This window comes from Apis mellifera, linkage group LG7 (genome assembly GCF_003254395.2).
Source record: "Apis mellifera strain DH4 linkage group LG7, Amel_HAv3.1, whole genome shotgun sequence".
NCBI classification, from domain to species: Eukaryota; Metazoa; Arthropoda; class Insecta; order Hymenoptera; family Apidae; genus Apis; species Apis mellifera.
In genome coordinates, this window is record NC_037644.1 from 3,078,136 (window position 1) to 3,096,567 (window position 18,432).

General features: G+C 30.9%; 1 protein-coding gene across 1 annotated transcript in view; it reads left to right on the top strand.

The window, feature by feature from the left end:
- The first annotated feature begins 11,579 nt into the window (after positions 1–11,579).
- The window catches only part of LOC100578236 (RNA-binding protein Musashi homolog 2), a 126,093-nt gene continuing 119,240 nt past the window's right edge, over positions 11,580–18,432 (top strand). The window contains exons 1-2 of the mRNA XM_026441767.1: positions 11,580–12,199; positions 13,864–13,984. The gene's annotated coding sequence lies outside the window, so the exon portion shown is untranslated. The remainder of the gene's footprint in view (positions 12,200–13,863; positions 13,985–18,432) is intronic.

Sequence of the window (18,432 nt, forward strand, 5' to 3'; positions counted from 1 at the left end):
TACGCTTTAAATTTAAAAAGTGACGATGCTCATTTATTTTGTTAGCTAATAATAAATTTGACAGTCTTCTTTGTTAATAAACATCGAGAGTTTTGTTCTTAAATGAAAAAAAAAAAAAGTACCGATCAATATAAATTTAAAAAAAAGATTCTTTTTTTTACCAATATCTATAATTATTATTCTCGCGTTATTTATAATAAAATAATCAAGCGTGCAAATTCAACGCATTTCGAAGAAAAACGTTATTAAATAACGCTAACTAAAGCTCTTTTTTTACACATCCTTTACCACATCTCGAGATTATACAAATACAAAAATCATTAGAGGTAACAATACCATCCTTTTCTTCCCTAAAATATCGATAATTAAAATATCGAAAACAAGAATGTAGAACAATTCCGTTGAAATCAGAAAAAAATCGAGAGAAGATTCGACTCGAAACGCGTCCCAACAAGAATAAGATGCGCGGTGAAGCGGATCCATCGATGCCTCAACGAAGCGAGGAGGGAGGGGAGCAAACGCGCTCGAAACGCTGATAACAATATATATCCGGGGACGGAGTTTCGCAGGGAAGAGGGGTGGGGAGGGACCAGAAAAGGAGGGAACGCCGGGAGTGTGTGGAGGGGCGCGATTCGAGCGACGGGGGGAGCCAGGAATATCTGAGCTCCGTGGCGCTAATTAATTGGTCCGTAAATTAGCAGGCAACAATGCTCCCGGCCATCGTGTAACCAACGAATCAGGGAATTCGCCGGCACGCGTGCGAACGTAAGAATACGCGTGATCTATGCGGTATTCCTAACCCCGTCCTACCTGGTATCGTCGTTGAATTTTAACCCCTCCTCCTCTAGACTAGGGAGCAGCATCCCTTTCCCCTTCTCCCTCTTTCGATCGTCCGCCTTTTTTTCGAGTCGAGAATAATCGGAGAATTTTCGATAAATTAACACGTTGCGTACGAGTCAGGAGATATCTCGTTTTGCGATTCGATCGACGACTCGAGGAATTAAAAACACTCGAAGCAATATAATAGGAAAAGAAGAAATTTAAAAAAATATAAAGTCTGTTTGTCTAATGAAAAAAGGAATGAAATTAATTTCACAAAGGAGAATGCTTTACTAGATATATTCTAAAATATTATTCGAATTTAAAGTAAATTAAATAATAATTAATCGATTTAATTTTATTTATATAATAAATAATAGTTAAAATGTAAAAAAGTCTATATAATGAATAATGTATAAGAAATATATATAGTAATATTTAAAAATATTTTATAAACGTGAATTAAAAAGTGCATATCTACAAAAATGAAAACGCGTTGAGCGAGTCATACATAATGTGTTAATATCGCGTACGCAATGGTGCAAAACGAAGCTGAGAAAAATATTTTAGAAAGTATTCCTTTTTTCGATCTTATACGAAATCTTTTACGTAAATCTTATTACTTATAATTTCTTCTTATCGATCAATTGATTTTCAAAAGTGAAAAATGGATATAAGAAATAGAAAATTTTGTAGACCATGTCTGTGAATTCAGTAAGTGAATCTTGTAACATTGTTCGATAAAGTAGGTTTCTGGTATGTCTTTAAGTAGCAATGCTGTTCCGTTTGGCGTGTTATTTACAGACGCGAGTGCTTTTGGTCGTTCGCGATCAATGCCGAGGGCAAAACTACGGGCAATGAAACTAGCTGAGTGGAGACTTGAGATTTTAGGCCCTATTGGGCTTAGTATTAAGTACTACATTGGCCGGCCTGTCCGCCACTCTTCCCCTGCGCGGGCTCAACTGCTGAACACCGCTGTTTCGTAAGCTCTTTAGTAAGAAAAAAAAAAAAAAGCTATTCATAAAACGAATACTTGCTAAGTAAAATCGGGATTGTGATATTATTTTTGCGAAAATAATAATTTCGAATTTTTTCCTTTCCTTCGATGTGATAGTTTCAATCATAAAAATTAATCGAAATTTATCTCGATTTAGAAATGATTAAATTTTGATCGCTGATAAAAATATATTTAACAATCATATATTATTATTAATTGTATATTTTGAGGTCTGAAGAGGTTGGAATAAACACAAAATTTGGTAAAATGTACAGTTTATTTATTGATTGTCAAAAAGAACTGGATTTTTAAGTATTTACTCTTTTTATCTTATTTTTTAGCAATGGCGCGGATATTGAGCGATCTTTGTTATATATTTCTTGATACGAGAAAATTATATTACTTGTTTTATATATGAAATAATTAAAGAATATTTATATTAATTCGTCGTATTATTACCAACTTGTAATGTGTTTATTAAATTTTATGCTGCTTTGAAAACAATGAACAAATAATAAAATAGATAATAATAATGGCAATAACGAAGATATTCATTGCCAATAAATCATATAATACGTTTTAAATCGATTCACAAAGATTCTATTGGAATCTAAAGAATTGAAAAAATTTCATTGTCGTACGTACACTGGAAAAAAAATATTACAAAACATATTACAAACAATTTTTTTCCAACGAAGATGAGTTTTTTTTGTCCAACAAATATTTCTACCAATGTCTACAAAAAACGATTTTAATTCTCCTTTGTTCCAGACAAGCCAAAAGCGTCTCAAGTATTAATCTCTGCTTCTAGTTCGACTGTCGATGTGATTTATCCCGGTAAGTTTCGATCTAAAATATCTTTAAAATAATAATAATATAAATAAAATAAATTTTTCTCCCGATACATATCGATTCACGATCGAATTTATCCGAAACTGAAACTTGGAAAGATCCAACAACGATCCACCAACCAGAAACGTACTGTTTTCATTCGGTTTCCCTCTTTTCCCCGAGGGAGGGAGGGGAGGGAGGAATTCACGGACCAACGGGAATCGTGCTTTTCGAAAGTTGAGCGATCCAGAAAATCGCAACGCTCAAAAATTAAATGAAAGGAGAAACTGGGAACAAAACGTGTGCCACTGTAAATGAATCGTAGTGACTTTCCATTTCGCTTAGGGAGAGAGAGAGAGAGAGAGAATACAACAGCGAACACAACAAGCGGTAGAGAAAAAAAGGAATAAAGATAAAAAAGGTCGTGGAGAGGACAGGCACGGAAAGAGAGGGGATAGGCACGTAGGCACGCGCATCGACCGACGGGGGAAGGGGAAAAAAACATCCGTGCGCCTTTTACGAGATCTTCCATCGTATATTTCGGTCTTTTGCAGCAACCGTTCTTTGTGTATACCTGCGGTAGCAGCAGTCAGGTCGTAAAGGGTCGCGAATTGAGTGCACCTGTTGCAGACTCGTTGCAACTTATACATCGGCCGTGTACAATGCGAAACACAGTTGCAAAGTCGTTTAGAATGATAATCTTGTTTTCTCTTCTTTCCTTTTTTTTTTCACGTTACCAGACTTGGTGGATTTTCGTGTCGATCGAAATAAGAAAATGTTATTGATATATTACGTCACGTCAGACGCGAGATACAAACATTTTGTGAGGTTAATAATAACAAGATATATAAAGAGATAATTAATTGTGAAGGATTTAAAATTGTATTAAGCAAAATATTTATATCATAGTGAACATTCAATGATTAAATGCGATTACGATTTCTCGCGTTTTTCCGTGTAGGAGAAATCCATACAAAAGTATGTATTTAACCATATATTCGAAGTTTGTGATTAATAAAATATAAATTTATATTTATTCAATTTCTTTTATGAATGAAACAAAAAGGAATAACATTAAGAAATTCTATTTTGGTGACTATCAAGATCAACTTAACATATCTATACAAAATTTTCCACGTTTATTTTCCAATCTAATTCCTCCAATGTTATTTATATTATACACAAATCACGTCATACGTTTCATCTTCCATTTGAAAAAAGAATTATCGAAGAATTTCCGACATAGAAATAAATCGTTTTAATTCGCTTGATCGAATTAATTGGTAGGAAGATAATAACGATAGATGGAATCGATGCATCCCTGTGGCTGGCAACGAAAAACTTTTCCATTCAAGCGATGGGGGACGACGCTATAAAGTTCACCTCTTCGATTTTTCACAGACCTTTTTCACACAGCTTAATAAGTGCGTTTAGTCATTGGGCGAGCAGATAAGCCTGTACACGCGAACGGGACAGGGAACGTTTCGAACGCGACCAGTAGAAACGTTTTGTCGGTGAATCGAACGCGGCGTTATTGGCTGGAAGCTTGATAAGGGAGGTGTCCTTCTCCCTTTATCCCCCCTCCCCTTCCCCTTTATCCATCGTTGATAAAAAGTTAATCGTAAATGATCGTAAATTCAATTTCAACACGGAGCCAAGCGGAAGGGGGGGGGGGGAAAGGGAGGAATGCTTGCTCCGTGCAAATCGTTTGATCGAGTTTGCGCATGCTCTGTTTTCGAACGAACTTATTCGGTTTCGAACACGATATAATCTCGTTTCTCTTTCTTCTTTTTTTTCTATTTTTCTTTAGAAAGTAAGTATAGTCTCGATGTATCGACGATGAATCGAAAAGTTTTTTTTAAATTAAAAGAATGAATAATTATCGTTGGTTAGAAATATAAATATTTTTAATAAAATGTTTGATATCTATGTTGTGTTATATTTAGAGAAAGAATCGTGTAATATCGGAAAGCTTTTCATTTCCATCATCAGATATTAAAGCTTTGTTCGATGGAATGACAAATGAACGTAGAAATAAAGCTATATATATCGCGTTACAATTATTACCACAAATATTCCGTTCTAAAAAAATTCACTGCTGAAATTATATTACATCCCTGAATATCCACGCACGTAACAACGTATATTTCACAGACGTCGAAACGGAGAAAGCTATCGATAGCCGAGAGGAAATTGCCGAATCTCCGCTCGATGCTTCCTTGACTCGATTTTGTGTACAAGCGCGGCCGTTGTCGAGCCATTAGCGGGCCACTCCGCTTTTTCCTCCACTTTTTTTTCGGCCGCCTCTGTTTTTATACCACCACACAAGCACAGGAAGCTCATAAGGTTTCTTGCTCGTTCCTGTCGACATTTCGTGTCGCCGAGGTAACGATTTCTCCTCGAACGAAAATACGATCCTCTAACGTGTACAAAGCAATCGGACCTCTTTTTTTCCCCTTATTTTGCATCTCTCTCTGCAATCCTTATTTCCTTTCAACAAGACATTGTTCCTCTCGATTAATCGAAACGAACAGATATTTGATTTCTTCCTTAATCGAATTTAATAATTCAAATTCGTCTAATCTCAAAATTCTTCTGATTAATATTAAGAATGTATAATATTAAATATTTAATTTCTAATATTATCCTCGCTCTATATATATATATATATATATATATATATATATTTTTTCTGTATTTCTTATATTATATTTATTATATTAAATATTTGTTTAATATTATTAATATATGTTTAATATTAACAATGTATAATATTAAATATTTAATTTCTATATTATCCTCATTCTATATATATATTTCTTTTCTGTATTTCTTATATTATATTTATTATATTTATTATATTAAATATTTGTTTAATATTATTAATATATGTTTAATATTAATAATGTATAATATTAAATATTTAATTTCTAATATTATCCTCGCTCTATATATATATATATATATATATATATATATATTTTTTCTGTATTTCTTATATTATATTTATTATATTTATTATATTAAATATTTAATTTCTATATTATCCTCGCTCTATATATATATATTTTTTCTGTATTTCTTATATTATATTTATTATATTTATATTATATTAAATATTTGTTTAATATTATTAATATATGTTTAATATTAAATATTTAATTTCTAATATTATTCTCGCTCTATATATATATATTTTTTCTGTATTTCGTCTCAAATTCAAAGAGAAAGAAAAGAAAGTGATCGACTAGATCAATGGATATCCTCTACAAACACGTGTTAGATTTATAGTATCGCCTAGTAACATTGTCCACACTTTTGTACAATGGATGCGGGCAACAATATCGCGTTGCAGACTTTTTTTTTTTTTTTAACAAAAATCCACGCTTCTGATACACCATCTGAGGATGAGATTTCCATCAACGGTAACCTACATAAGAAGTCTTTTGCATAAAGGAGATGTGTGCCCTCGTGGGAATGAAATCAAATGGATCTCGCAAGATATTAGGAACTAAAATTAGAACCATGGAGACACCATATATTATATTCTCTTTGATGTTCTTGAGAATCTTCTAATTTTTATTAATCTTCGACAGGAATTTCGGAAGAAAAATCGATCTGTCACTAATTCTTTCGATTTTTGTCATTAAATATTCGATATTATACGTTTTTTTCTTCGATTATTTTTCAAACGTTTCTTAATATATATTTTTTAATATACAGGCGTGAAATAATTGATAAAATTTACCAGAAAAAGAGAAATTGAAAATTGTGAGTGGTTCTAATTTTTTTAGAAATTACAGGGCTGGCTGTGACTCTGTTTAGGTTTTTGTTTCAAGCTGTTAAAACTTCAATAGATTCAATAAAATCCACCATTTTATCTTTCGTTCAATTGAATCATAATAACAATAATAATAATTTATTTTTTCAGATTGAGAAAATAACAATAATAACAATAATAATAATTTATTTTTCAGATTGAGAAAAAATTTTCTTCCAGATGAATATATATATATATATATATATATATATATTATAATTTAATATATATATAATTAATATTATAATTTCTATATTAATGCATATTAAAGTTAATGATTTCTTGTTTAAAATATTTTTTATTCCAATAAAGTGCTCATTTCCAAGTAGTTTTTGAAATATAATTTTGAAATATAATATTCCAAAGAAATACTTCGTTAAAAAAAAAATAAAAAATATTTATTTTCACTCCTGATCAAAATACACATTTTCAATCTCAAATAAATTTAACATCTACGTAAATTCGAAATTTTTAAATTAATATCTCGAATAACAATTTCGATAAAATATATCGATTCAAATCCTTTTCGAAACGGATCCAATCGAAGACATTAAAAAAAATTACCATTCCATTATATCACGGATATATCGGTTCTTCGATCTGCAAAAATCGGAAGAATCGTTCGATAAATAAAAGATATCCGTTTTTCGTACTTTCGAAACCGCAGAATCGCCAGACAGAAAGCGTACTACGCGTAATGGAATTAGATTATAGGCGTGACCGCGAAATTCGTATTCGTGAGCCGTGACAAATTATTTTCCGCCAGTTGGAAATATATATATATATACAGTTGGAAGAATTTTCGGTGATCGATGGTAACAAGCCGTGTAAACCACGTGTTGCGATATCGATTAAACTCGCGCGTAAAATAATTTATTAATTGTCTCGTTTAACATACTTTGACAAATTGCTTTATTCGTCGAATGGAATATAAAAATAAAATAAATATCGCGGATAAGATAATTATTTTAGAATAGCGTAATAAAGATGATAATACTTAGTTTTCTCTCTCTCTTTAAAATTTAATTTATAATTTAAATTGTCATAAAGTGTGGATATTAAAATTGACAAGAATTGTCAAAGGAAAGGAAAAAAACGATTGAATCGAATTTTACGACGATAATTTACGAAACGTGACGTAATATCTTTCGAGAAAAATCGTTAGAGGTGATTCTAAATTTTCTATTATGCATCGATAAAAAAATCACGTGTACGTTTATTATCATTTTATGTAATATTGTAATTCATGAATGGATTTATTAATCCATTCACAGTATAATGTTATGAAATTGTGATAAACTTTGTGTAACTTTATGGTAAATAATTTTGGAAAAAAATTTTTTTATAACATTTCTATTATAATTATTCTCTTTTTTTTTTGCTATACGTCTAATAAATTCAGATATGAATTATTTGTTTATTATTTTTATTCTTATCTCTAACTCTTGTCGAAGCTTTTAAAATATATTTTATTAATAAAATTATTGACATATTTTTAGAAAATTTTATCTAAAAAAGAAAAAAGATTTATAAAAAATCAAACTCAGTTACAAATATCTACTTATCCATTTATTTCTTGTTTAAGTTTTGTTAAATTATTTACATATATTATTAGCAACATTTGCATTTCATTTTCCTTTTCTTCTAATCACATACATATGTCTCATTTCTATATTTTCAATTCGTAGATCATTAAATTTATAGATTACACGATTTATAGATCATGTAGATTATTAACTTATCAAAGATTATGCTTCTGTGAAATAAGATTCGTTTCAGAATGAATTAAATAATTTGAAAAGATATTCGCGATATAATAAGCGAATAATTATTTCCAAAATTAAAATTCGTTAAGGAATATATAATTTCAATTTTAATTTCTATTTAAATAATAATAATCACATTTTACACACAAATTTACATTTATCAATTTTGATCGAAATTACTCATTGTTATTTAACTCTCTTTACTCTCAAACCGATTTTATTCATCGCATGTACGCAATATATCGAAAGAAACGATATTTAAACAAAGCCCGTATCACACGCAATTATAAAGTATGCGAAATATCTTTTAACCGATGCGTTTATTTCGCTCCTAGGCTCCCGTTTGCGTAACTGCTTTATCGATCCGGTTACCGAATGTCAATAAGCGGAGTGATTTATGCGCGTGTATCGCACAACATTTGCAATTGGATACGGCATCGTTTCAATCATCAATAGGATCAAAATAGGGAGGAGGAGTATTATCTGGCAATTTCATTAATGTACCCGATCAAATAATTACTATTCGTCGTAGTCGACCTATTTTTATTTAATTTCGTATGTAAAAGTATATATATATATAGTCGAATAAATGCACAAAGAAATACCGATATACCATTCTCCATTCCTCCTCCGTGAACGGACGAGGAGGAGGATCCTTTTGAAACGACCGGCCGTGTACAACATTGTACTTATACGCTTTTATGGTCGATAATAATTTTCCACGGAACATATCGTTACCTCGTGCATTTTCCATACTAGTTTGCCAGTTTCCCGAGATGTTCTGGAATCATAGCGAATCAATACCAACGGAATGTTCCACCCACGTAGTTCAGGCAGCGCGCGTTGGAATGCAATATCTCACTATTGCGTTATATTAAATAAGTTAGGTTACACACGCTTGTAACGAGCCTATTTGCGGTAAATTTAACGTCGCTGCTTCCAATCCGTCTCTTTTCCCCCCCTTCTTCTTCTTCAAAATCTTTCACACTTCGATTCTGGCCCCCCCCTCCTTTTGAAATTAAAAAGATTTGGTTCGATCGTTTAGTTTCGTTCAATACCTCTTTGCGAGCATGGTCGATAACTTTGACTGTTTTAAACACGTTTCAGAGAAAAGATTAACAAGTATCTTCTTACAATCTTCTATAGTATAAATCTACTGATTATACTTCTCAAATATATATATTCGTGCCTTAAAGATCACTAATTCACAGAACGATCTCAAATTTTTCACAATTTCATACATATGTATACATATTTACCGATCGATTCATTTATCGATCGAGGCGCAGCGAGAAAAGAATCGTGGAAGCGCGAGGCGCAGTTAGCTCGTTACTCGACAAGTAAAGACTGGCCGGGCGCGTGTATCGGCTCGCGGTATGGTTCGATTAACGTGACGATGCATCCTTCCCATAAATACGCACACCGACACACCGGGTATAGTTAGCGAGACGGCGATGCGGTCGCCTTAAATTTGCGGGCTAACGTTACCTTAAATTTTCCCCGCTCTCTCGGGAGCTTAGAGTGCTGTTCTACATCGTGTTTCTTGTTTATCGAATGGCCCGTTCGCTACGACGATTAATTCGTTGCCTCGTGTCGCGGTTTTGTAGCTCGGGACGTGCCGATATACGCGCCCGTTCTTCCGTGAGCTTTGGCGCACAAGCCTTCCCCCACCACGCCGGCTACCAGACTAGACTCTTTTAAAGTGATCTTTTTAAGGAGAGGGGGAATTATGAAACAGGGTGCAATAATTGTGGCTCGCGATGCGGTTCTGAAAAGAAATGAGAATTACGCAATTGTGCAATTTGTATTAAAGTGTTTCTTTAAAATTTTTGGAAATTTTTCGGATGTCGATGCACGAAGGATCGATTCTAAGAGGTTAAAGTAAATTAAATAAAAATTGAACATATTATAATCGGTTTAAGTTAACTCGTTTATCAAGTTACGAGCAATTTGATAGACGAAGCCAGATGGAAAGAAAGTGAGACTGATATTATTTTTGTACCTGTTTCGAGTTAAAGAATCAATCTTCCATAAATATATGAACACCGTGGTATGTGACACTGTTTTTGAATTACGACTTACTTTATACCGCAATAATTTATTTCGCGTGTAGATAAATATTGGCTTTTTTTTTTTGTACAATTTGAGAACATAAAATAAGATAAATAAATTTATAAAAACTACCGTTTATGAAGCTGTTATTATGGTATATCTAAGTTGTATTAATAATGAAGGAAGATTATTACACAGAGTATGTTATGATAGTCGTAAAAATGAATTGTTTCAGCAATGAAGTAACTTAATCTTAACAGAATATCTTTGTGAGTTAAACTCTCAACAACAATTTCTGAATTATCGTTTGCTTATATCGGTGTGAAAATAAACGAATAAGTGACATATATGAGAAAATTTATTAGGCAATATTTATACGGTTTATTTTCGAATTTCAATCTATTAAAAACTCTTATTGTACATTGTTGTACATGTTACGATGTGTGCAAGATTCGAATTGTATTTCTGAAATAAAATGGTTAGAAAATGAAGAAGGAATTTTATTGGATAAAAATAAATTTGTTTTGAATAATGCAAATGCTTGTATATTCATTGAAAGTGAATTCATTTCGAATATATCAAGTAAGTAACGTCTATCTTTTTTTAAACGAAACTAATCGATACGTCTTTCTATCCTTTAAAGAATATCAAGACAATTGGATACAAAATTAAGTTTAAAAAATTATTATAATTTAAATTTTGCTAAAGTACATAAATATAAACTGTTTTATATCTTTCTTCATACTAAATTTGGTTAAAATTCAAATTAAGTTTTTAAACGTTATAGTTATTTCTAAAATTTTCATATCCATAGAATTTTTTCATCGTTATTATTATATTATATCGATTTATACTTTTGTTATATTATAAAATATTATCCTGATATTATAATAATTTTAAAATACGAAAAATCGCGTATAATTTCAAACTTAATAACGCTCGATTCGTTACGAGCACAAAACGACTCCAAGTTTAACACAATAAATTCTATTTCGATCGTGTTACAATGTTACGCCAGTACTACTTTAGTCATTAGTCTTTTTAACGATAAAAAAAAAATATTAATGCGCGACTAAAGCATCACGTATCGTATATAAAAAAAAGAAAGCAAATTTCTAAAAAAATTTATTTTATCAATCGAAAAAAATCTTACTTAATTACAAAAGTAAGAAAATATACATACATACTTGATATGAACTGGAACGAAACGAGGCCCAGTCGGTAAAGTGTGAATCGATTTATGAAATGAACGTAGAAAAGAAGAAGAAAAGAGGACAAAAAAAGGAATATATACCGAAGCACGATGAAGAATAGAGCGTCGGTCGTTAACGAGGGGGGTTGCTCGTCCTCGAGGATGATGCGGCGTGGTGTGTGCAAGTGGTTCGTTCCCGGCCGGTCCGATCAACGTGTGACACGGTGCGTCGTCAACGTAAATAGACGTGGAGGTGGCCGGTGGCATCGGTGCCACCGGTTGCCACTTTGCGGGTAAAGCGTGCACACGATCATTGGACGCATGCGCACTACCGTTATGTCAGTTTATAGAGAGGCCGAGTACACCCCCTCTTTCACCCGTGCACCCTTCGCCTGTCCATCGATGCGTTCTCCTAACCAACCCGAGTGGGGGTAGAGCTCTCCTCTCCGCGGGCTATCCTCTAGGAGGATATCAAACTCAGTCGCAAAGCGTACGTTCGCGCGTGTGTTCGTTTGCGGGTTTCCCTTGTTCAAAGACAAAACTTGCTTGCTTGCTTTGCTTGCTCGTCGCGTGACTTTCGTCGTACTTCAACGCGCTCCTCGCCGGATTCGATTTGTGCTTTCGTTTCCAGTTGGAACGGTTCGTTTATCCATGTGAGTGGTGAAACGTCGAACAATCTCCCTATAGATAGTGACTTGTTGAACTTATTATTACGAAATGAGGTGATTATTCGTGACGGAGTCAGACGCGTGAAGGGCGAAATGAATATATTGAAATATATTTTAGGAATTTTTTGGGGGAACGTTTCTTGCAAGATCGATTCATTCGTGATAGAATTTGAAGGTTAGGTTATTTGATCATATATATTTGTCAGTGTCACTTGTCAATACCGATGGAAATTCTTACTGATATGGTTTCATATTCCTCCTGGCAAAATGTTAAAAATGCGAATTTTCATTTATCATCCCGAGATTGAAATAAAGAAATATCGACCTCGCGTAGACGTCACCGTGTCTACTTATGCCTGCCAATGGATCTCTAAATTTCGTCCTTCACCCGGAAAAAGGAAATTGAAGACCATCGAGGTTCGGTTTAGTGCCAGAATCAATAATTCCAACGGCAGGCGAAGGCGGGACACGCGAAATATTCTGGCAAAGGAGACGATTACACGGATAATACCGGTCTATTACTCTGTTGATCAGAAGAATTACGAATCGATCGATATGCCGCGACCTAAATCGACGTAAATTAGTCTTTTTCTGTTGCTCTCTCGAAAGTCGCGAATAAAAGAGTCGAATCGATAATCCAAAACGAGTCGAGGAAAAACTTTTCCCGCGGTCGAGGAAAACCGATACTACTTTGCTTCTTATTTTCATACAAAGTATTTCGAAAGTTTTTTTTTTTCCTTTTTTTCCTCTTTGTTGCCACTGCAAGCAAAATCGTCGACTTTTAAATTGATCGAGCAGATTCGTATAATCGATAATGGATTTCGAATCAACGATTATACTGTTTCGTTTATTATATTTTCCTTATTGTAAAAACTTGGATGTAACCGTTCGTGCGGTTTGATCGATAATTTGCGTTACACGATTTATGAAAATGGGTAATTGCCTTAAAAACTCTATCGAAAGATACTCTATTGAAATTCATTCGATAAGAAATCGTTTTTTTAATCGCCGCAGTGTCACAATACTGTTCCACAGATTTCCGCATAATGCGTCTCGTTGGTCTTCGATTTTTTTCTTGTTTTTGCTTGTTTATCTGCTCGTTCTCTATTCTCTTCCGCTCTTCCTGTCTCTCGTCCGTGGGAAATAAAAAGCCAACGGAGGAAAAAACGCAAGATAGGATTTCCGAACAATAGGCAAATTTTATATCTAAATCGTTACGAAAAGTTGACGGATTTTGCTCTATTTTTTTCAACCTACCTTATTTATCGATCACACGGTTTCTAGTAAATTTATCTTTGAAAACATATAGAAAGCATTTAGAAACATCGAACGAGAGATTATCGAGAGATAGTTTTATCCGAGCAAATTAGGTCACTGGTATCATATTGCCGAAAATTGATCGACAAACCATTGATCGAATCCTCCTTCCGTTTCGTTTAACGTTTTTTCCCCTCCAGTATGATGTTTTCTTAACGATAATTCATCATATCGTTAAGTCCATAACGGTTCTCTCTCTCTCTCTCTCTCTCTCTCTCTCTCTCTCTCTCTCTCGAGGGAGCAGACATCCATCGAGGTTAATTTATTGTTGGACGAGGTTAATTCATCGATTATTCGTTTTGACACGTATTGATTGTTGAAAAAGCAAGAAGAGCGGAGAGAATTAAATCTGAATCAAGTGATACAATAACATGAGGAAGTATGCCTGTATAATTTCCCAGGAGCACGTGGATTTCCGGTGACATAGCCGAGGATCACGATGAGTGTACTGCACGAGAGAAACCTTGAACTTGAATCGCTGAAGATCGTCGAGGCCTCGCTATCTTAACGACTTGTTCTCATGTAAGCTGAAAATGAAATTGCATTAATTCTTAAATTAAGAATTTGTTTGCAGGTATAATATGATTCATATTATAACCTGAAATATATATATATATATATTGAAATATATATATATATATATATATATATATATATATAAAATTCTTTAAATTCGTATAAGTGGTTAAAAGTATAGATTATCTTACTATCTCTAATTATTATAGCGCTGAATAAAATGGGATACTTGTTGCACTTAAATATATTTCTTATTATAATTAAAAGAAGAAATTACACGTTTTACATATTTATTACATATTGGATATATCTTGTGATTAATGAGACTGATAATAAGCTTTAAATTGGGCACGAAATAAACGTATACATCTTATGTGTTGTATACTCATTTATTTATTTATATCTTTACGACGTTAAAAATATTTTTAAAAAAATTATGTTAAATATGAGATTTTGATTCAGAATAAAAAATAACACGATATTGATAAGGGATTAAAAAAATTAATAAATATTTAACTAAGAAACTTTTACATATAAACGATATCTAATAAACGTTTCGAAATTATTTTAGGTTATGTTTCGTTCGTTTCCATTCTAATAGAAATCAATTTTTAATAATCTTTTTTTCTTTTTTTAAAATAAAAAAATCATTGGATCGATTTTATTATGCACAGCATGGTACAACATCTGAAAAATATTTATTTATTTATTTATTAATAATATTTTTATTTCAATATAAACCGCATCAAATCATGTTTCCGTTAATTCGATATATTCACGGTTATTTATATAATTTCATTTTAATTTTCATTCAGTACCGTTACAATATCATCTAAAATGTATTTTTCTTCTTTTCTCGAGTCGTAAAAATAATAATTCCACTACTTACCTATCTTCATCGTTGAAAATTATATTTCTTCAATAATCATGAGCAAACTTTGAACAGGTTTCCTTCCAGGTTTTTTTTTTTTCATAAAAGACATCGTTATTTTCGTTTAATATATATCATCGTTCTACACGTATTTTTTATGTTAAAAGTCTCGTTTCTTCAGTGATTTTTTTCAATAAAATAGCATTCTCTAATCCAAAGTTTTTCAATTACTTTTCCATAAGTTTTCGAATTTTTTACAAGTAATTATTTTTTAAAAAGTGTAATATATTTTTTCTAAATTAATAATAATAATCTTAATAATTCCCCAATTTTCTCTGATTTTTTAATTGCAGTGATAAGAATCGAATTTTTTCTGTTTTTCATCCAAAGTTTTTCAATTACAAATTTTCAATTACTTTTCCATAAGTTTTCGGATTTTTTACAAGTAATTTTTTAAAAAGTGTAATATATTTTTTCTAAATTAATAATCATCTTAATTTTAAATTCCCCAATTTTTCTCTAATTTTTTAATTGCAGTGATAAGAATCGAATTTTTTCTGTTTTTCATTCAAAGTTTTTCAATTACAAATTTTCAATTACTTTTCTATAAGTTTTCGGATTTTTTACAAGTAATTATTTTTTAAAAAGTGTAATATAATATATTTTTTCTAAATTAATAATAATCTTAATTCTAAATTCCCCAATTTTTCTCTAATTTTTTAATTGCAGTGATAAGAATCGAATTTTTTCTGTTTTTCATCCAAAGTTTTTTCAATTACAAATTTTCAATTACTTTTCCATAAGTTTTCGGATTTTTTACAAGTAATTTTTTAAAAAGTGTAATATATTTTTTCTAAATTAATAATACTCTTAATTTTAAATTCCCCAATTTTTCTCTAATTTTTTAATTGCAGTGATAAGAATCGAATTTTTTCTGTTTTTCATCCAAAGTTTTTCAATTACAAATTTTCAATTACTTTTCCATAAGTTTTCGGATTTTTTACAAGTAATTATTTTTTAAAAAATGTAATATATTTTGTCTAAATTAATAATAATCTTAATTCTAAATTCCCCAATTTTTCTCTTTTCTAAAATCCTCCAATTTTTTAATTGCAGAGATAAGAATTGAATTTTTTCTGTTTTTCACCTTGTTTATTTTATCTTAAATTATATATACGCTTAATATATGTAAATAAGAATTGTTTGAACAATTATTGGAAGAAAATAAAAATCAAAAATATAACAATCATTTTGTCAAGATCAATTCATGTTTAAATTTTATCCTTTATTCAAAATTCGAAATTTATTTATAATAAATATATTTAAAATCTATTATTTAAAATATATTATTTATTATATTTATTATATTTATTTAAAATATATTATTTAAAATCTATTCGATATGCAGATTATTCATCATTTAACGAGAATGATTCTTCGATAAAGAAAATAAAATTTGTTTATTCGATTGCTAATCTGAAATCGAATTTTTTAAAAAAAATTTTCAAAGCATGAAAAGTATTCTTCCCTTCCTCGGATTTCCTTGAATCGGAAATCGATTGAGTTCATCTTAATGGATTTTTCAAACGCGTCTCTTCTAATTCTGTCCATAAATTGCATTATCGACATCCTCTAAATTCTTCCTTTCTAACTTTGATTTGTTTGGTTTGGATATTCCCTTCTTAATATCCATCTAGAAATATTAAGAAAGATGATTCTATAATAATTTTACGCGAAATAATAAGTCGAAAAAAAATGGAGTGAAATTTGTTTCTTTATTTCACACTTTTCAATTAAATCGATTAAATTAAATCCTGAAAAAAATTATCAAGTACACAAAGGAAAGTGAGAGTGTGCTCTGATTAAACAACGAATGAATTATCGGTAAAATTGTGAAATAAATTTTTTTCTCTTGAAAGTTACTTTTGTTCAATCTCGATTTTCTGGAAAAAAAAAAAAGGATTTAAGGATAATGAAATTATATTTTCACACGTGGAATTTATCGCCATTATTTAATCCAATATCTAATCAAGAATTAGTTATAAATTTTAATTCAGAACAGAAACAAAGATTTAAATAATAAGATTTTCATGTTTATAATGAAAACGAAATATTCAATTATATATCAAGTCTCCTATCATATTATATTTAACTAAGTTTGATCTAAAATAATATTCTCATAAAATTTTTTGTGGATTTTATGACAAAGAAATTCACGAGCTTTTTTCAAATTATTTTTATACCAGGATCAAAAATTTTCCCAGCTATTTATTTTTCTTATTGCTAAACCGATAGAAAATTTCCTTGTTATATATATAATAAGATTTTTAAAGAGGATTAAAGTGATATTTCTTTTTTTTTTCTAAAATAAATCCTCTTCTTTAACAAGCTGTTCCCATTTATTACTTTAAGTTGGATATAAATAAATTATTCCAACCACTTACCACTATTAAAATCAACAATATTAAAATCAAACAAAAATAATAAATATATAGAATCATGAAAGTTCATAAATCTACAAAAACAACGATTACTTCATTTATCGAGTGACAAGTAATTTATTCAACTTTATGCAGGTTAAAAATAATGTTATTTCCATCTCGCTTCATCTAACGCGAACTTAATAGTAATAAATGCTCATAACTTAATAATTCGCGTATGTTTTTGCTCTACGTTTCTGTTTTAAGAAATTGATTCCAAATTAAATCAATGAACGCATTCTATGAAAACATTATATATATTTAAACGTCTTAATAAATTAAAGAAAAATAGAATTTTTATTAATCCTCTTTCATCCAGATATTGATACAATTTTCGTTTAATATAACGTGGCACAGCATGTTATATTCATTTGTTATTAATATGGAACGAGAAAAGTTGGTCGATATTATAAACTCGTCGACTAACTGGACGATAGAAAAAGTTTGACCGTTTTGCTCGTCGCGTTATGATCCCATTAAAATTTACACCGGTTTCAACTTAAGCCACGTAATAGCCGAAACCGTTGAAGCAATCTCCTGCGGTAAATTCACGTTGCCCGAGCGTATATATGGTTTCGTCCTTTTGCAATGTTTTCATTTCACTGTTTTCATGCCTTCGTATATTTATTCCCAATTCAAACAATTTCTCAAATCTAATCTTCTGCTCGATTAGCAGAAGAGTGGAAAGCTTGGAACGCGTTTAGATATTTCCACTATGATGAAAAGAAAACGTTTTAAAACTGTTTCTGCTGTTTTGATACGATAAGAGTGAAATTGAAAAACAAAATTTGAAAAATAAAATTCCAAATTAATTCTGAGTTTGAGAAAATTATAGGAGCGTATCTATATATTCTTATTCTATTTCTGTATAATATTCACAATAATTGTTTGGTAGCAAATTGATGTTAAAGTGACAATTCTTCAGTTATCTACAATATTTTTATAGTTCAAGGTATAATGAATCGGAAAGCAAACTCGCTCGATTCTATTTAAAAAAATTATGAATCATGAAAAATCGTACATGAAAATCGTAATGTAGGATCATTTGAGAAAAGCAAAAATCTACGAGAAAAAGTGGAAAGCCTTGAGAAAACGTGACAAAC